Here is a 21,610-nt window from a genome sequence, read left to right as displayed (position 1 = left end):
GAGGAGAGTTGAGGGATGTGATATAGGGTGGAATGGAAAGAGAAAGAGTAATCTCCGACCATCGGTGTGGAAAAATGACCCGGACGAAAAAAAAGAAAGGAGAGAAAAAGAAAATGTCTGAGAGTGAGAGTGAGAAATGAAACCGAGACTGAAAAGGCAAAAGTATCACGAGAATGGTTTGAGAGGGAGAGAGCGGGAGAAATGACGAAGATTGAAGTGGAGAGGGAGGAGGGGGAGAAATTGCACCCTTGAGAAGCATAGAAAGACAGGGAGGGGGGAGAAGAAGGATCATTTTTAAAGGGAACCTAGCAAGGTGTGACATGCAGACAGACCGGCTCTCTCTACCGTATTTATGTCAATGAAAAATCGTTGCTGAATTCTTCAAAAAGATTGGTATTGGAGATAAAATTCTTCATTTAGGGTTAAAAACGAGACGGCTGCTGTGCCGAAGACTACAGTTTCGCTGGAACTACTGCAAGCATCTTCGACCTTAAGACGAAGGTATTAGTTGCTGCGAAACTGCTGTATTCGCTACAGCAACCGACGCGGTAGTAATCGAAAATAATCATCGCGCACCGCGAAAATCTCCGTTCTCATATTATTAGAGATACTAGATTAGAGGATCGAAGTGGAGAATGAGGGCGAAATTGCACCCTTGGGAAATGTGATGAGAGAAGGAGAGGGGTGTAAAATAGGGCATGGAAATTTTTAAAGGGAACGGAGCGAGTTGTGATATTTGAAGGCAGGTCATGAGATCGGCTATATTTACCGTATTTATAGCAATGAAAACACGTTGCTGCATACCACAAGTATAGTATGCGCGCTAGGCTTAGCATGCTTAAGCAATTCAGGATCGATATCTTTAGGAGCAACACGGAGAACATCATCTGAGGGCCCCATTATATTTCCAGGTCCGACAGAAGCGATGACTGAAGAGGCACAGTTTGCCGAACGGATGGATATGAGAATTCATTTTTCCCCCGAACCATAAAGAACTTCAATAAATGCTAGTCGTAATTTTATCTGAGCATTCGTTTTTCATATGTAGACTGCTGATGTACTAACACCCCCTACCTCACGCCTTTTTAGGCAGCTTTCGGGGTAGTATATAGATGTAGAGATAACATTTTTATCATTTTCGATTTCTACCTCGTCGGTTTGTATGGCGCAGAGAAGTTTTTCTGGCACCACTGCCAGCGTCTTCATGTCGAAGATTTTCGGTTAACAATTTTCGCCCTCATTATATAGATCCGGGCCTTTGACCTGAAAACGCTGGCAGTAGTGCTTTCGAAATTATTGTCTTCGCCACAGTAACCGACGTGGTGGTAACAGAAAATGAATTTCAGCGCACATCGTGATAATCTCCGTTCTCATATTAGATACACTCAACATTTTCGCACTTTTCTAGTCAAGTTTTGCATGTAAAAGTGACTTTGTTAGCAGTCACGCGCACGGGTACAAGTAAGCACCAAAGGTGTCATTCACTATGGAAATATCACTTGCCTTTGTCGTGGTCAAAACCTGGATATCCTATTTTCCGGTCAGATATGCTACCAGTTATACCACCAATCGATCTTTCTCCAAGTTGAAATTCAGACTGGGTTTACTACTTACACTACCTTACCCATTCAGTTCAATTTTAAGATAATTATGACGATTTTTAAGAGGATACAATACTCTTCCATGGTCTGAAGAGGCAAAAACCGGTTGTGTCTAAAATTAATTAGTGGAATACCTCAAAGTGTATTAATTTTCATTATCCCATTAGTGTACCGTATAGGTCATAGATCACAGGCTACAGCAGACGCAGTTTTACTTTGCTAATAGGTGTTCTTACCGTGATTTCCCGAGAAGATCCTAAAAATTTCTTCAGGTTGTTTATTATACTCCTCTATGCAGGAGGGATTTTTTCAAAATTTCCGTTAAATGCCTCCGGAACTTGATTTTGAATTTGTGATCGTACCGTTCTATGTGGAAGGGTAAGTCTAGCTTTTACATATTTCCTTCTAAGGCCGCTCTTTTATCCTTATATCCCGTTCTTAAACGCTTTTTAGACCCCACATGACACATTTACGGCAATCTTTAATTTCAATAGTTTCCTTTTCAATCACCCTTCCGTAGCTGTGACACTGTGCAGCCTTTTATACCTTCGCAGACTGTACCTAGCAGCCTGATCATGAACTCCTCGTCTATAAATATGAAGCGAAGTACTTAAAGGTCATTTTGCGGTGAAGACTTTCAATGGTGATGAAAGGAAGGTTCTTATACGTTTTTTATACGCTTATACGTTTCTTATACGTCAAGTATTTGAATGAACCAAGAGAGTCTTATTTTTAAATTGCTCGTATGTTGGCATATGAATCGCTCACTGCAGAAAGGCATCATGTCCAAGTTGGACGATTTTTCTTTTTTCTTCTTTAAGTGGTTGCTAGGTGCGAGAGTCAACGTTTCCTAATAAAAGGAAACATGTAATGGAAACATATTCTCCGCGTTTTTAGCATGACATGCTTTCTTTTAGTAGGAAATGTTCAGTCTTGCACCTTGAAAGAACTTAAATAAAGAAAGATAAATCGTCTAACTGTAACATGCTACCTTTCTGCATGTATAAATGGAAGCGAAATTCTTTGAACTTTTTCAATCTTCGAAATATCTATTTCCTTCATGGATCGTAAAGTGTAGGAAAGCCGAAAAAAGGAAGTAGGTATGAGAATATGCAGTTTCTGAAGAGGAAGGACGAATATTGATTATCTCTTCCTAACGCCCTCAATTCCAGTTTCACCTTTCACTTTCATCAAACGGTGATGGAAAAAAAATGAATCGTCTGAGTTCGGTCTCTCTCTCTCTATCTCTCTTCGGCATTAATCTCAGATTCTATCCGGTCGTATGTCACACCGTAACGCGTTTGGATGATTCCACGGGAAATTTTCCTACTCGTGCTGCCTCCTGGCACGGATGGGGATCGTGAATGCGTCTGCTACAAACGTGAAGCGAAGTACTCAAAGTTCACTTTACCGTGAAGTCTTTCAATGGCGTTGAAAGGAAGTTTCACGTTCGTAAGTTTCTGAATGAACCAACAGAAATTTATTTTTACATCGCCCACATGTTGGCAAATATAAATCGAAGCGAAAATCTTTTCGAGGCTTAAGATTGGTACTTGAAAATATTCTCTGAGGGCCACTGCTAGTTTCATGAACTTTTAATTAGGATCAGCTTCTAACCATTGGTCTAAATATGGCTTTTATTTACAGTGTTGCTAGTAATACTAATGTATACCGCACACCTCCATTTCCCCCATATTCCAAGCCTGTTTCTTTCATATTTAGCATAATGAAAGCACTCGTATATTTGTATGGTATTTGAAGGAGGCGACCGACAGCCGAGGTCATTTGCGCCATGAGCGAAGGGTAGGTAAGGAAGGGTGGAGAGAAACCCGGCGTCGGCATTAGCGTTCTCTTAACGAAAGGCGCCAAGGGGACCACGGTATAACGTTTCATCGGAAGGATGGAGAGTCGTCCTTGAAATGGTCCCCAAAACTTTCAAGCATAGATTGGGAAAAATTCTGAAAAATCGCTCTCACTTCCGGTATTTGAACCATGGTGTGGGAAGCCAACACTCTAGCCACCAATCCAACCCGATCCTGGCAGTATATATATATTTGTATATATATATTTGTATATACTACTATATACAAATGTGAATGGTAGGAGTGTTGTCCTTGAAATGGCCTCCATACAACATCCAATCGGGGATCAGGTAGTCTCTGAAAATTCTCTGCCACCACCGGAATTTGAACCCGAGCCCACGGGGTGGGAAGCCAACACTCTAGTCGCCACACCAACCCGATCCCCACTTGTCTATTGTAACGTTTCTTAATTTCTACAAACCCAGGTTTCGGCAAATAATTTTCGACCACATACCACATTGAAAATGGCATTATGTTCCAAAACCTGGGACGATGGAAATGAAGGGTGTAGAAATAGATAAGCACTTTCATTATTTTAAATATCAAACCTTTCCACCGAATTACGCCGGAAACTGTATATTTTATTCTGCTCCGTTCGTTCCTTGAGGTTCCTTGTCCTCCTGTCTTTCTCGTCCCGCTCCAATTCTGCTACGATTCTCTTGGATTTCTTTTGGGAATATTTCCTTCAGTTTTTTCAAGTGGACGGAGAGGAGGAGGAGGAACGACGAAGTGCTGATCATGGTGGGTGAGGAGAGAGTGCTTCTAGATGAGATACAGAAGAGACAGAAAATATGGATGGAGCGAGCACAGAGCGGGGAGGGGATGCTGAAAAAAAGTTTTAGGGGGTAGAATGTAGGGTAAACGAAGGAGAGGAAGGGTGAGAATAGAATTTTTAGGTATAATGAAAACGAGAAGGCCTTATTGTGGATTTAAGAGGGAAGTCCATGAAGGGAGGGAATCCTTGAATACTTCTGAAATACTCCATGAAAACCTGCCATAATCGGTAGAAAACTTGAATAATAATGTCTTAGTTTATCCACGGGGGGAACTGGCATATTGTCACTAAGAATGTTAGACAAAGTTGAAACTAAAATCATATGATCTTATACGTTACCGAAGATGGAAATTTCTAACTGGGATAGTATGAAGACGGGAGTTAAAAAAAAATATTTACGTCATGTTCCATGCAGATCTATCTTTGCCGTTTGATAATAATCAGTAATCAATATCTCACCCCAGCCGTCATCCAACCTTTATCTCTGGACGCCAGAAGGCCATGACGTAACGAACTAGAATTGAAGGCCGAGGCGTACCGTGCCTCTGTATTATCTTTCGTCGGAAATTCAACAAGGGTTGGATTTGAACACCTTTCCGTTTTAGGCAGGAATTTTAAAAAAAATTAAAAACTCAGCGACCGTTGAAGAGGCGTTTGTGGCCTCGTTTGGAAATCCATCGCTTTGAGCAACATGGTTGAGTCATACCTCTGTGTATTCACGCTTTCTCCCAGGGAAAAGTTAAAGTAGTCAAATGAGTGGATATGTTTGACGGGACCAGAGGAATGTTAGCTGAAGTAATGGCCCGTTTACACTACGCACGTATCGACCTCAATCCGTACCCGCGTAAGCTCAAAACGTCGTGTAAACCCGCAGAGTTACCATGGTAAGCCTTAGTACCTAACCCTGCCGAACTTACCATGGTTAGCGCTAGTGCGCCAAGAAAAAAGACTTAGAAAATGAAGATTGATGCATGTAAAATTCTTTCGCGCCGGTGCAATCTTGATACGATAATTGATATTTCATAAATAACTCTAGTATATTATAGATATATGGCAACGATTGAGGACATTATTGAGCAGGTGATGGAAAGATATAGGGGGAAAGTTTTTTCTAATGATCTGTTTGGCAAATGATATCGGATTTTATACACAAAACCAGTTTTATATATTTCTTTATTTACAGGTTAATCCATAACCATATATTTTTACATTATACTTAACAGATTATGGAAAATAACAAACATATATAAACTAATTAAAATCGTTGTATACAGGATTCCACGATAAAATTTGCCGCAAATAACTATATCATTTAGATGAAGACATAGAAAAATCATTACTTGTGCCAAGTTAAGGAAATCTAAGCCTTTTCTAGTTAAGTAATAAGAGCAATATGTACTGTCTTTAATGCGTGAATATTCTTAACTTTTTTGACATATTCTCTCGATGAATGCTAGATTTTGAAAGGCTTCACGGACAGTTATGACTAGTTTTAATTTTACCTCATCATTCTGGATAGCTAAGAGCTGAAGGCATAATTTGCTCTATGGTTATAAAAAACAAGCAGTTGAGGATTTGTAAGGTTATGACGGAATCCATTAAAATTTACTAATAAAGGATATAGGAACAATCTATATAGGAATTGATAATTTTTTAGAGGAATAGGGCATTATTGGAGGATCGTCTGTCGTGCAAAGGTTTTCAAATTGACAAGGGATTGAAGATATGAAGTGCTGTAATCAGACAGTGAGATTCCTAAATCGTAATTATTTAATCTGAGAAATTTATTTTGGGCACGTTCAAGCCGGATTGAGTCCATATAATAATAAGGTGACCAGTTAACAACTGAGTTTATTCTAATTTGGAACATAGCAAAGCGATATATCTACTGTCTTGATCGCATGAATATTGTTAAATTTTGGACAGATTCTCATAATGAATCCTACATTCTTTAAAGTATTACCAACAGTTCGGTCTAACTTCAGTTTTAGCACATGAAAACATTAATATTCTTTTGCTTATTAATTTGCAGGATTTCAATTTCCTAGCGCAGTGACGTCATCAGTTGTTATCTAACACAATTCCACAACGAGGGCAGCACTGAGTTACGATGGTAACTTTTAGACGTGTTAACGCGCCGTGGTTCCGATTGAGGTCGGTACGTGCGTTGTGTGAACGGGATATCAGTCGGCATGCTTCTTGAAAGCGGTGCGTATGGTCGTCTGCGATTGTTGTCGTTAACCTAGAATTTTACGGAGTCCTAGCCTACATTCTACTTGATGCTTCGCGCTGTAGCTTAATTCCTTTCGCTTCATTTTGCTGAGTATCTCAATGCTTTATCTACGATCCATCCCTGGAATCCTTCGGGAGCTTCGAGCGACAGTGTAAAATCCTCGGGCGCCGCCCGGGCGGGCGTGTCCTCGGAATAGTTTCTCTTTATTACATTTATTTCTCTATTTGCTAAAACATAAGGATAGATATATTCAATGATGAAGCCATTGAAATGGTACTTCCTGCCTCTCAGGTTCTCAAATCAAAACTTAAGTGATCGAGGAGGAATGAAGTGATTTCAGTCCTTGATTCATTTCTCAAGTGGGTGTTTATTTTTCGAGTTTTTATTTGATTTTTATTGAAACCTCCCGTCCGACTTATCTCCTATTCAAATATTATCACTTCGAGTATTGGTGTAATCTTTATTTTATATTTATTTTACTATGTCATATTTATATTAAGGCACTCCATTTTAGGTTCAGTGACCATGATACAAAAATTCATTTATTGTGTTTGAAATTTGCCGCTAAAATCTTCATATATTTAGACGATTTCGCTTCAGGGATGTTTGAATTAGGTCGTGCCTGTGCTGGTATGGCCCTTTTGAAAGTCTAGAATGTGCAATAGAAGAATTTATTCCCTGAAGGAGCATATCAAAAATGTTCATCCTCCCATAGAGGTCTTCCGTATCCTTGCTAAGATTCTTTTTTATATTGGCTTGCTCCAGAAGTAGATTGTATTTACACGCTCGAGACTGGGACACGGAGTGCATCAACACAGCTTTTCCACGTCATATTGTGAGCAACCTTTTGTACAGTGGAGATCGTGACTCTCGTGAAAGACAGAGGGGCATCTTGTTGACGAAGCTTCACAGAAATTCGGTCTTTTTCCACTTGCTGTTCGCGTGGCATTTTTTTAAACTTTCGATCGTGTCACTAATTGGCATTTTGAGTGGTAGTTTTCTTCGATCAATGCAATTCCAGATTCTGCTGGTCCCACGTGTGTGATGAGGGCTTAGCTGAGTGGAATAATTTTCCGTACATACCTGTTCAACTAGTTTTTTTCCAGATCCTCTAAATTCCATGAAGACGTCTTAATATACTGACAGTAACCGTCTATGAATCCATTTGTCCACCGTTGCTATATGAGCGTCAGTATCCATGGTTACCATTACGAGAGGTAGCCTAAATTGTGATATCAAGATAAATAGCATTTCATCGTTTTATCTTGACTTTTTGCCCGCATCATTAAAAGTTTACATGACAATGACTTATTACCAGCAGAGGACACGTTAACCAAAATGTATAGCCAGGGAGCGATTGTTTAATGTATTTTCCCAAAAATACGAGTTCATTATATTGTATGTACATGCAGAGGTTTTGGAACGGAAATGATAAAATTCTCAACTTATTTATGCCACTCAGTAAATTCGTCGATGTAGAAATGACTATGGTGATATGTCCTTGTAGTAGAATTCCTGAAAGATAATAGAAATGCGTGGTAATATGTTAATACTCTCGCTTGAAATGGAAATTTGTGAATGCAACTTAATGAGTGGCGCAATTAAAATGACTAGTTAAAATTAAAAAGCCATGCATGCATATAAATGATTAATCTGCTTTCCACTCTTTAGCATGCCATATTCTATTTTTCCATTTAATCATTATGACCTAATGTCACGGCATCCGTTTCTGTTTTGAATAGAATTCCATTCATTTACAATTTCTTTAGTTTTGAAGCTAGCTTAATGTGTTTTTAAGTCCTTTCTCCATACACTTCACTCCCATGTTTTCACTTACTATTGTGAGCTTGAGAAACTTATGAGCAAATGCTATTTCCTTATTAATCATTCTGTTGTATCATAAAGTTTTGTTGACAATTATGGTGGGAATTGTTACCTCTGTAAGTACTGAAGGTGGGTATTATGTTTCTTAATTGTAGGCGAATTAAATTGCTCTACTCGCTATCTTCCACGTGTGTGAAGTGATTTAAAACGAATTGGTGGATGGTGAAATGAAAAGTTGAGGCATTAAAATGTTTGTGAAGGCTTAATGACTTACTTTTTTTGCATACATTAATACACACTATTAAGATAATTTTCCTCTGGGAAGGAAAATATTCCTTCCTTTTCACGGTTTTATAGTGGGGAAGCTCTCAGTATGGCATGTTTTGTCAGATTTTCCCTTCTCTCAACTGGGAACCGAGAGAATCTGAATCCTTTCACTCCAGTTGTTTCACACGACCTTGCGATTTTTTTATCTTGCCTCTCACCGTACCACTTCTTGGTCCACGCTTCCAATTACGGTCCTTGAGATACGTTCCCTGTATTTTTTAAACGGTTTCAACTATTGTTCTTCCGCATTCACCGATGAGATGAATGGACCTTATGTTTTAAATGCTTTTTAAACTAAATATAAAGCCTCAGACGTTGTAATTTTTTTAATAATAATAATAATTGTTTATTACTCCAAAAAATAAAAGTACAGAATAGAATTAATACATAAAACGGAGTTACTTTAGGTAGCCATTAAGGACAACCTGTTTTTTGGCTACCATCATTTGCATAGGGTCATGCTGACGTATAAACATTTGAATTGAAGCAGAGACGAACTAGTTTTTATTATATCCTCTTGAGACGAACTAGTTTTTATTATATTAATTTACAATAGGAAATATTCCTAAATTCGAATCGTCATCATGATTAGTATAAGCCATAAATCCGAAGATTGGTTAGGTGGAGCTCCCCTTTCAGCTAATCTTTTTATAATTACGTATTTCTCATATTTAAATCCTTAATAGCCTGGAATATACAGCCTGTATAATTCACTGTGTGCCTTTTATTCCTTCTTCTCGTCCACAAGTCATTCCAATTGTCTTTATTAAACCGTCATACCTCTTAATGTGGCTGACGAAGTCGCGGTTTCTTAGGGTCTTAAGGGAGATTCTATTTTCTCCCACTCTTTTCGGCTCTTCCTTATTACTCACTCGTTCCGAGCCTCGCTATAATAAAGAAACATGCTTTGCGTGTGAAATATTTACCAAATTTGACGGTTTTGGAAAAGTGCCTTTGAAATTAAAGGGAAAGTTTTGGAAAATTATATTATACGAGAAGGGTATCGGGCCCACACTTTTAAACTAATAATTTTATTTTTATTATAGCGATGGATCCCTCCCTAAAAAATAATTGGCGTGAACATTCTGAAAAACTGATGTTATAATGCTGTGGAATAGTGATCTATATTAATGCTTATAAGTTGGCGTATTTTGATATTTGACCGAAAATATATTGGTGCATAAATGTCATCTACGGAGCTCAGTTGTGTGAAGAGTTTTTTTTAGGTCAAAGCAAATAATATTCATTTGTTCCGAGCTTTATGGAATGATAAATTCTGTATTATGAACAGATCTGGCTGAATTCATGTGAATTTTACGTTTGTCATTTTCATCCTGTATACCACCGTGTTGGAAACGCACAAAAAAACACAGAGCAATTCATGAAATATAATCAAAAGCATGCGTTTGTAATATCGAAAGATTTTTATTTACCGACGCAAGATTCACCATAACTATACCAATATCAAGATCCTTGTATTTATATAGTTTAAAGCGATTCTTGTAGTTTTTAAACTTATTTAATTGAGATTGGCCATTTCCGTATTTGTCAAATGGAAATAAATTTATAATACGAGAAAATATAATTTTTCCCTCGTTTAAGAGAAGTAACGGGTAATTATGCATATTTATATTCTCCTTTAAAGCTGTGTATAATAAGAATCGATTGCTGTTATAAGTATTTAATTAACGGTAGGCTTTAATAGATTGTCATTAATAGATTATTCTAGAATAATTATTTAAATAAAACATAGTTATTTTAAATATCTTAATAGATTTTTTTTTCTAATTACTTGATCATCCGGTTCATGTCTGGCATTAGTTGATCAGGATAGTTAGGTTTTACGTCATGTTTTTTTTTATTTATTTCAGTGTGATTTAAATGATTCCATAGCTATTTTTCATCGATTTTTCTAAGGAAATTTGTGACGTCTTGCTGGTTTTTGGAGAAATATCTGTTCATACTTGACGGCATTACAGCTTTAATTAATGTATTAGAAATGATGTGAAAATAAAAAAAATGAAAAAAATCAACTTTTCTTAGCAACCTGTTCTTCCAGTAGGAAGCGTCATTTCTCGTGAAAATTAATGCATTTGTAATGAATTAGAGTGGCTTAATTTGTGTAACTATTAATTTATAATGCAGAGCAAATTTTCTAGCCATAGAATATGTTTGTAGTGAATATTCATCTCTTCGCGGGCCTCGTAAATTATATTTTATTCGCTCCAACCTCATTACCCGACTCTGACTGACCTGTAATTTTCGTTGCTTTTAATATCATGTACTCTTAAAAAATCTTTCGGTTAGCCGTTTCCACTACCCACTCAATTTTCAAAAGGATGTAACATTTTCGGAGTTTTGATACTGTAGTGCCCACATTTTCGCGTATAATATATATACCCTTAAAAGTCCCTTTGAATTGTTTTTTTTAGGGCTCCATGTTCATTTTTATCCTCTCGGCGCCTCGTACAGGTTCCTTTCTTGCGTGAAATTCAGTGCCTCGCCCTTAGCCTCCTTGAAAATCACGCCAGCGTAAAAATTCAATGGTCAGGTGCTTTGTGATCCTCGTTGTCAATTCTTTTTTTAAATTATTTTTTTGTTCCAACTGCCTTCATCTTCTTGTTGATTTAATGGACTTTTATCTTGGTAGCAAGGTGTGTAAAGATGAATTTCAACTCGCTACAGGGTAGTGTTTTTGATGGAAGACCCAAGATTTTATTTTTAAAAGTGTGTTGATTACATTTTACCTTGAGGAAGTTTGTTTTTTTTTTCTGAAATTTAGCTTTCGCAAAATCATTCAGGATAACATGAGCAACATTAACCTCAGGTTTATGAAAGGAGGATAACTTGGAAAATGGATAAAATAACGTATGCCTGTGCTTGTGAGTAATGAAAGCTAGTTCTTTTGAGTTACTACCGGGACTGTTATACACTTTTCGTTATATGGCGTTTGTTTAAACTGGGCCCTTTCTTCCAATAGCTACGTATCGATATGCCTTACGACTTCCAAGAGTGTCTAAAATTTTGTATCATTCATAGGCTACCCAGCTATTCACAAAATATTTCCTGGTTCCATTTTATCTACGTTAATTCTTTGAACAAACATCCTTAGACGTAAAAATTGACATCATATTCCCTGCCTCATCTTTTCTTTATCCTCATCTAATTTTGGTCACATTTACCTTGCTTCTTTTCTCTTAAAGAATGATACTATTTTTTCTTAACAATATATTCAGTAAAAAATACATCACTTACAATAAGACACAAGTGTAAGTAGGCATATATCGAATGGTTGTCTTCTTATAGACCATTTGTTGATTTATTGCCTTTCAGTTGACTTAATCCTTTGTGTTAAATCGATTAATGCCGAAATTTGCTTTATTACTATCTTTTTATTAAACCATGGCTCACTTACTCACTCAGTCATTTAACTCGAAGATTATATTAGGTGGGTGAGGGTAGAGGTCATCCCGGACTAAGTCTCCGGGTAAAAATCCCCACGTTCAGGGTGAAGGCCCTGGGCAACCTCGCACTTCGAAGATTCTTTTTAGGGGTTGTCTTAGGGCTTCATTCAGGATTTGAAACTGCAACCCTTCCATGAGTATTCAAACGCTCTAGCCTCCATTACATTCTTATTAAAATAAACTATTACATCCATTTTTTTATGTTTAGCGACCTTATATTTCGGTACCTTCACTTTTTTCACCAATTAAATGTCGTAATTCACCTTTATTGGGAAAATACATGAGTTAAAAGAACGTTTACCCTGGCCGAATTCACATTTTTAAGAATTTTCCCTTTGAATATGCATCTGGCATAGTTCTAGTTAATATTTTCATCTTATTATTTGCTTGATAGGTATTTAAAAAAACCTCTGAAAATTTAAATAGGTCTTTTGGGTGGAGTTTTTTTGCTACCTCTGTACAGCTTTAATTAAAAATATCGCCATGCTGTGATGTTTTCTCGGGAAAGTGGCCGCATAACGATTTGATTTGCTAATATCTTTTACCTGGCCCAGATGAGGCCACAATCCGGCCCCCTCTTCCTCTGGACCAGTACTCTTATTAATATACATCAAGCTTTTAGGATTCATTTAGAGTAACCACATATCTATAGTACGAAATTAATCTTTTAGTAATGTACCACAAAAACGTTTATTGTTCCGACCCTGGATTTCAACTGCCTTTACAATGACTATATAGTGGTTGAAAGCCAGGATCGGAATAATTGAAATTTTTGTAGAGCATTACTAAGTGATTTATTTCGTACTACAAACTTTTATTAATTTTTTCAGTGAAATAATTAGCAATAATTCATGTTTTAATGTGGAGCCATAATTTAAATTCCTAATTTAATGGAATTATTTTCTGCTGAAATGATGATCAGTAGTGGAGTAATTTTAGTGCAGCAGTGAATAATTTTTCCAAGTTAAATTAAATGATCTCCTGTTTACAAACCACGCATGCGCAGGATATGAAGTAAAATTATTTTCACTTTTCCATGCATTTTCAGAAGTCTATGTCAGTCCTGATAATGTTGCAGTGCAGTGAAACATGTTGACTCCTTTTTATATAAATATTTATGTGGAAAAGTGCAAAGTATTTTACTTTATGCCCTACAATGAATTTTCTCACAATATCAGCCTCCATTTAGCCTTTCACCATGTATACGTGCTGTTCATAAAAAATACTCAGGTCCAGTTACGTACTGGTTGTTTCTAAATGAATATCGGGGTTTAAACGTTTTCTAACATTTATTGCACTTAAATTACAGCTATAAATCATGCATAAAATGAAAGAGCTTCTCAAACAGTTTTCTACGATAGCCTACAAATGTTCAATGAGAGCTCTATTCGTCATATGGAACACGTCAAGACGAAACGCGAGTTCCCACCAAGCATCTCTCGAGTAATTGTTGCAACAGCTGCTTTAATCATGTCGCATTAATTTGGAATGGTCAGCCTGCAGTGGAGGCACGGATTTTATTATCGCCTGGAAAATCACAACCGAACTCAGTATGGAACGCACGTTACACAATAACTACAGATTCCATCTTTGCAAACTGAAAGACACAAAAATCTTTCTGCTCATTAGTCGCTATCTTCGCTACTAGCGCTTTCTAACAGATGGCGGCAGAAGAAGTGACTGCACATGCGCATTGTTGCCAACAAACAAAACTTTTTGAGTTGCTATTTTATTTCATGTATCATTTATAGCTTTCAGTTTAGTTTAATTAATATTTTAAAGCGTGAAAACTCCGATATCCATTTAGAAACACCCGGTATTTGACTTCAGTTGATCAGTTCATTCAGTTTATGCAGGTGCGATTATATGTTGTAGGAAAAATGATTGGAAATAATGGATTTAGTGAATAATTTAGGCTAATTATGTGAGTAATATCTCCTTTATCATCCATGCGTGCACATTTTCCCTAAAAATACTCCTTGAATTCTACCAACTACTACGCGACTTTTATGAGCGCCTGTACTTAATTTTTTTCTGCCGAGGCCGATTCTGCGTCGCTGGAACGCTCCGCATGCAGCGTTGATGACGTCCAGCGTCCTTTTAAATACACTCCGTTTCGAGTTTTCTCTGCGAGGCACTTCAACTTGCGCATTACCTTAAAATGCCGACAATTAGCCGCATTGCGCTTCAAAACCCCGCGCGGCTGAGAGACAGCTCGTTAATCAAATTGCTGTTTTTGGAGGCGACTCACGGATGGGAAAACCTCTCTGGTTCTTCCCTCCCTGTAAAAGATCGTAATCATTTTGTCACGTGGCTTGAAGAATCAGCGGTTACACACAAGGAGACGTATTACTTCGCTGGATCTGTCTTTTTCTAACAAATTCCTCATCCTAACTTTTAACTTAAATTATCGAGATGAAAAAATGTCGAAAATATATGGGTACCCACTCAGAAAAGGCATTTTTCGATATATACATGATTATCTAATAGGAATAAATACTCATATTTTTAGCAGCAACTTTTAATTCGACTCAGCTGATAGAATTAGTACCCCATAATTATAATAATTCCACCTTTATTGACAACTTTATCTCCTCGTTAGTATTATCACATCATATATGTCTCTCAAATATTAAAATTTAACCTCATTATTTTATGCAGGGTAAAATGTTTATATTTGATTGACGGATACAAATTCATACATTCCCACTCCACATATCCTGTACATTTTAAGTTGATGGAGTACGATTTGAACAAGAATTAGTCAAAGAAAAGAGATTTAATACGAGCCGTTGAGTAGTAAGTACTTTTTTCTCAGAGACCTATTTCCTCTCTTTTATATCCTTTATACCTTCGGGGCTGTCCCTTGTCCGTCATCCCTTTCTCCTGACCTTCTGCGATTGTTTTAATCAGGCCATCATGCCATGATTCTGTGGCCAATTAAGTTGTCCCGTCTTTTCTTTCAGGTATTTAGATGAGTTATCTTTTCTCCCAATCTTCTAAGCACTTCGTCATTACTTGCTCGGCCAATCCATTTCATCTTCATCTTGCTTCGGTGGCGACCCATTTCGAATGCTACCACTCATGACTCCTCTGCTGCTGTCAATGCCCAAACCTCGCTACCATAGATGAGCATGCCCATCTTACGAATTGTATCCTCATTTTTATGATTGTGTTTTCAGCTGTAAGTAGATTCTTCTTTTTGTGGTAAGCCGTCATCGCTTGCGCTATTCTGCTGACTACTTCATGCTTGCTTCGTTCATCGTTGGTAATTCGGCTACCTAGTTATAAATAGTTATGCATCTCTTCGAGATTTTGTTTTCCTAATTTAATTTTTATCCTGATGAAAACGCAGCGCATGAACATTTAAAGCAGGGATTGTTTCGATATTTTTGTTTGGAAATGCCTATTACTCCTACAACAGTAGGCTGATTCCGACACCGAGTTACCCTCCACCCTCTTCCACCCTACTCCTCCCTAATGGTGCCAATTATGATTTGCCAGTATTCCTCTAAATATCAAACATTAAGGCACTCTTGAGCAATGCTTTGCCGCGGGGAAATGAATATTTCCGGCTGGCTTTTGTTTTCTCCGCATGGCCGATTTTCTCTAAGGCCGATGAAGGGATTAATCGCCATTCCGCAAATTTTGAATCCTCTCATTTTTATTCAGACCAATTTGCGATCAGTGCTTGCCATCGAACCATCGTTAGGTCCAATTTTTTCCTCGATGGTATATTAATGACTGCTGCTTATAAATTATTAGCATTCAGAATCGCTGCTAATTATCGATGTTCGAATATGAAGCATTAGCAGCGGTAATAGATCGATCGATCGCGCTTTATTTTCGTTTGCCTGGCCGTCAAAGGCAAGTTTTTGCGCCGATAATCAGTCCAGTAAAAATACGCTTGTATTATTTTTCGGGAGTAATCGGAGCTAATTGTACGAGCGAATTGTTCTCGTAAATCGAATCAGGCCCAATTGAATTCTGTTTTCCTCTCAACATGCGGCACCAAACGACCTCATGTTTTTACACCTACCATACGAGAATTTTATTGCTTTGTGCAATCCGCGCCTCAATTTGATTGTACACGGTAATATTTATAATCCTGCCGCGTGAACGGCGGTGGAATATACAAGAATTGCTATGAGAAAAAATTCCCCTGGACCGGGATTCGAACCACGGACCTTTGGCTTTCCGGGCCAATGCGCAGACCACTACGCTATCCAGGTCCTTTAATTCCCTTGGCAATTATTCCGAGGCTCATGGTACTAGGTGTTAGGCCCTCGCGGTCCATCAAGGCGCAGGTTTGAGGCTCTCAGCCGGTTGTGGCTTCTTGGAAGTCCTTGCTCCCTCGCGTTGCCATCCTTGATGGACCGCGAGGGCCTAACGCCTAGTACCATGAGCCTCGGTATAATTGCCATTGGAATTAAAGAACCTCGATAGCGTAGTGGTCTGCGCATTGGCCCGAAAAGCCAAAGGTCCGCGGTTAGAATTCCGGTCCAGGGGAATTTTTTCTCCTGACAATTCTTGTATATTGATAGTACAGTGAGTCCTCGTTCTACGTCACCCCGTTTATTGTCATTTCGCGATAACGTCTCGAAAAGTTTGAGACCGTCATTCGTTTATCGCACCTTCGCTTCGCGATAACTTCAAGGCTTTTAAATTTCGCGCGAGAAAAAAAACGCGAAGCGGCGGGCGTTGCAGGTTGTTCGTTTTATGGGCGGTAATACAGTCAGTCTAAACGAAGTGTAAAACGGTGTGTTTATTGTTAATTGCGATTACGGTTTTAGCAAATTTTCTGCTAAATCAATTCTTAGGTAGGTGCGCAAGGTTTTACTTGACATAATGGTTTTCAGGAACCTAAAAAGTGATTTCAAGGAATTTTTCCGTGTAGAACTCGGAGTTTTTGTCGTCACTTTTTTCGCCTGTTCACAATAATTTTGGTTCCTGTAACTGCGACGATGTTTGAGCGATGATGATGCCCAGGCGACTCTCGCCCGGGCGACCCCCATAGCGAAGCCGAAAAGCAAATGCGGGAAGATACAAAAATGGAGAAGGATTTACGTCAGTGCTACTATTGTCGTCGATGAAGACAGGAACTCGTATTTATGCTATAGCTTGGCATTCCCATCGTAAAAAATGCCCCCGATATTATACGCTAAAATGTTTTCGCATTGGAATTGTGAGGTCTAGGAGCCGATATTCACTTTTTACATTGTTTTCTTATGGGATATTATGTTTCGATTAAAGTCATTTCGTTTATCGTCACATTTTTCAGGAACGGTAAGTGACGTTAAACGAGGACTCACTGTACAGTGTTTGGCAATGAAATATCATCCGCTGGGAGAAATAAATCCAGGCGGTAATGAGGCCCGTGAAAGACCTTAGCACTTACAAGTTCGCACTAATACTTGCACTTCCGTTCCATAATACCTTAGGATCAAGGAGGTTGTGAATATCTGGAGGCGCTGTATTCGAGTTTTAAGCGTGGTCAGAACTACGGCATCTTGGTTAGACAATCTTAGGACTAAGTCTCGAACAGTGTACGTATGTAATCAAGTATTCTATTCCCTATATCGCCTCTGATTTATAAAATGAAAATGCAACTATTACTTCTTGATTGTCGTCGGAGTTTTCCGATCGTTCGTCACACTACTGTGTATATTAAACTGTCCATGTAGTCATGTTGTGGTGATAATATATCGTCGTGAGCATACTTTCGTACTATTATTGCGACCGTTCCGCCATCGCAAGATTTCCATTGGTTGTAGTCTTGTGGTGTCCAGTTGTGTGTTGTGTAGTCCATTGGTTGTAATTACAAGTAGAAGTGCAGGTGAATGGATAGTTTACACTTGTAAAATGATATTTTCGGCTAAGCTAGTTGCACAGTGGAACCGTGATGATTGACTTTAATTATTCCTTAAGAAAAGATGTTCGAGACATATTTTCTCGAAGACCTCCCATAATGATAGATGAAAAAAGGTTTATAGTGCTCGTTTGCGATAGTTTATTTCAACGTTGCAACGATCAAGACCGAATATTTCACCAAATAGTTATGTACCATTTTGACTCTTATCAATGTTTTGGTCAAAGTGGGCGTGGCTTGTCCTACCCAAGAACCCCCATTCCTGCCAAACTGCGGTAAACGCTCGGAACCAGTGGTGCCCCCTCCAGTATATTTATACTTATACCTCCTTGCTTAGAATAAAAATTGAGGATAGTAGCAGAGGACAGGTAGCTATCACCCTCTTTGGAGAACACGTTCACCCATCAAATCTATTCGTTACGTGGGAAATTTACGCATCAATGAGTCAGTGGGGAGAAACTAAGGCGCAAACTAAAATTGAATACAACATATTAAAGCATTTTTGACTTTACTCAATAACGGAAGGTCACTGAACTGCCCTTTAATGTTTTTCTTGGTACTCAAATGCATGGCAATAGTTTACAATTCGCCGATCTCATGCATGTCACGTGACTCAAGGTGTGCAATAAGTACCGCCAGGAAACATATTAATAGACACAAAATGCAGGTATATTTATATTAGGTATTATACCACATTTTTCGCGACATTTAATATATCACTCATTGAAATGTATTAAAATACTTTGGTTGTATATCATTATATGCCTGAAGGGCTGATAAATTTTATTTCTGTTTTATTTGTATGGTGTAGTTTCATTTCTTAGAATGGCCAAAATTGGCTTCTAATGCGCTCCTCTAAGAAATAAGTTTGTCAAAGTACTCGTGATTGTATGGGCACCAAAGTGTCGAATAAATGCACTTTTTTTAAAAAAAGATGAGGAATATCTTTTAATTTTGAAATTATTTATCAGTGCGACATAAATTAAGAAAGAAATGAATCCTTTCGTTTGTGGTCCTCTCCCAATTTAGGAGCGTTTCTGGTGCCTGCTTCTTAATAAATGAAAGATCCCAAGAAATCTTTTTTGTGACTCCAAAACACGACTTCCTTTTTCACGAAAGGCGAGAAAAACTTGATTCCCTCGCTGAAAGCCGTTCAAAGAGAGAGAGAGACATGTGGTCCAGAATAATTGCAGCGGCGGCTTTTAGCGGAAAAAAGTCATGGTTCTCCCAAAGAAACTAATTAGAGGTGGACACGGTATTTTCCTGCTAGTCACGTGCAAAGCTAGGCGAGAGAATGAAACTTGCTCTTTTGCGTTACAGCTTTCTTTTTTGAATTCATATTGAAGCCTTACTTGGTATTCTTGCTTTAAATTAAACTCGTAATACTATTGTAATCTAACTTTGAGATTTATGATATTGATACTTGTTCGCAAGATTTAGTAATGTTTTATTTCATATTACAGCCGTTATTTAAATAAATGTTTTCAAAATTTTTAAGCCATCCAAATTTGTTACTTCTTGTCATTATATGTGCGACTGTGTATATTGGGTATTGATAAAGGGTTGACTTCCAAGTATTGAATAACTGGGGATAATCACGTCATCAAATTGCTTGACATGTGCTAATTGATTAAGGAATTGCATCTTGAGAGGGAGGCAATATTGGTGGAGATGAGTATTTTTCCGTCGTGTACACCAATATCCGTTTTATTTTCTTAATTTAAGTGTGAAAATTATTTCACCGAGTGATGGCGTCCCTTTACTTCCCAGATGTAGATTATTAGAAAGCGTGTGAAAAAATTAGCATGGAATAAGAAAAGTGTTGTGCGTAAATTTTTTATGAACCAGCATTGAAAATTTTAAACTTGTGGTATCTTCATTAATTTTAAAATTTAATGACTCCTTTTATTTATTGACTCCTCTCTCAATATTTCTTGAGTCTTTCTTGATTCAGTGGAGTACGTGAGAGAAATACTTTTTTGTGACAATGTGGTGAATGATGAATTTAATGAGAAACCATTCATTTAAAGCTTTTTACAATTTTTCAATCTACATGAGTGCTTGTACCCACCAAATAGGTCGAGCAGCATTCTAGTGTTGTGCTCTAGTTCTCTGTGTTCGGATAGATCTTCCGTATTTGCCACGTGTCACATGCATGCATGTTTTCTCATATTTTTTTGAGTGACGATTGATACCTATTTTTAGCCCGCGATTCATCTGTATGACTGAAAAGTCATAGCGTCAGCAAAAGGTTAAGCGCTTAAATCTGAAGCGGAGGGAGTGTTTTTTTGTGGAAAAGGTCGCATTAATTTCATTTTCCCCTCATAATTTCACTATTAACCCTCATCATTAAGGGACTCAGCCGTCTTTCCAATGAATTATCGCATTAAATGGTTGAAAAAAATATGCCCACATAGCTAAGATCCATTGCAGGAAACTGCGAGCGACGTTTCCCACTGGAGGCACGGTTTAAAGGGGATGGCATTGGCAACCTTCCAAGCTTCCCAGCGTGCCTTTCTCTCCGGTCTGCAGCCCTCGGATTCAAGCGATATCAAGGAGGTATAATCGCCCTCAGCCATCTCCAGTTAATTATTAATTTGTCCGAATCAATGGGAGAGCGGGTGAGAAATCTCTGTAGATGGCGCGAGGCAGTTTTTCTTGTGGTATATCTTGGGGGTTCATTTCCTGAACCTCTAAGCGGAGCATGTATTTGGCGTATAAAGATCTTGGATATTCTCAACGGTCTTCACTGGATTTGCGGTGAAGTAAAGCTCTCTTGCAGTCTTCCTTATAGTCACGATTGTAGTGGACATTCAAGGCCGAGAAATTTTGGTGAATTGGTGTGTCTAGGAGTACTGAAACATTCGAATTTCATGTTTACAAGCAAGTATCAGTGTGATAATATTTATTCCGAGGATTTAAAATGGTATCCGGCTTCAATTACGGAATGAAGAGAATTGGAATTGCTTTCCGAAACTTAAAATGGCTTATTTAATATCATCTCGGTTTCGTTACTATACAAGTAATAGAGGTTGTAGCGTTATGTAAACTATTGCTATCACTCATAATAATTTATAATTTCTCTTGATAAATCGCATTAATTTCGTTTTATGATACGGAAAACTGAATTGTTTATATTAATTCGTCATACTGGGGGAGCAAGTGCAGTAAATGTAGCGATAGATTTCATATAGTTTGCAATGCTCTAATAACTCCTTACTAAAACCATTGCCTTAGAGAATTTATGTAGTCCGTCTAAAAGGGATTACATCTAACAGCCAGTTTGTCACTTCCTTTACTGTCTGAGCAGATTTTTATTTTGTTAAGTTCATCTCAGGTTGTCGCAATCGCGTTCCTTAACTTGTTGGTTTATCGCATCTCATGCCTCGGTCAGATTTGTAGAAGGTTACTCGAGATTTCCACCGGGTCAGGTTCTCCAACTCCATCTTGGCCGACGATTCGAAGAACGAGTTGTCCATCGTCATCAGAGCATGACTCGTTCAGATTACCGTTGTTCCAACAATCGTTGGAACTGTCGTGCACAACGACGGTTAAAACCTGTACAGCCCTTTTTTTGACGAAAAATTGACGGTTATCTAAGCTGTTGAGGTATGCAGGGTCAAGATATTACTTTGTTCAACGTGTATTTAACGAA

General features: G+C 38.0%; 1 protein-coding gene and 1 non-coding gene across 2 annotated transcripts in view; one reads left to right on the top strand and one right to left on the bottom strand.

The window, feature by feature from the left end:
* Window positions 1-21,610, top strand: part of LOC124167128 (small conductance calcium-activated potassium channel protein-like) — a 594,701-nt gene that overhangs the window by 65,076 nt on the left and 508,015 nt on the right. The gene's annotated exons all lie outside the window — the stretch shown is intronic.
* Trnas-gga lies at window positions 16,246-16,318 on the bottom strand. The gene has a single exon. It is a non-coding gene; the product is annotated as a tRNA-Ser (tRNA).

The sequence above is a fragment of the Ischnura elegans genome, chromosome 10, assembly GCF_921293095.1.
Source record: "Ischnura elegans chromosome 10, ioIscEleg1.1, whole genome shotgun sequence".
In the NCBI taxonomy this organism is placed as follows: domain Eukaryota; kingdom Metazoa; phylum Arthropoda; class Insecta; order Odonata; family Coenagrionidae; genus Ischnura; species Ischnura elegans.
This window is presented reverse-complemented; position numbering and strand designations above follow the sequence as displayed.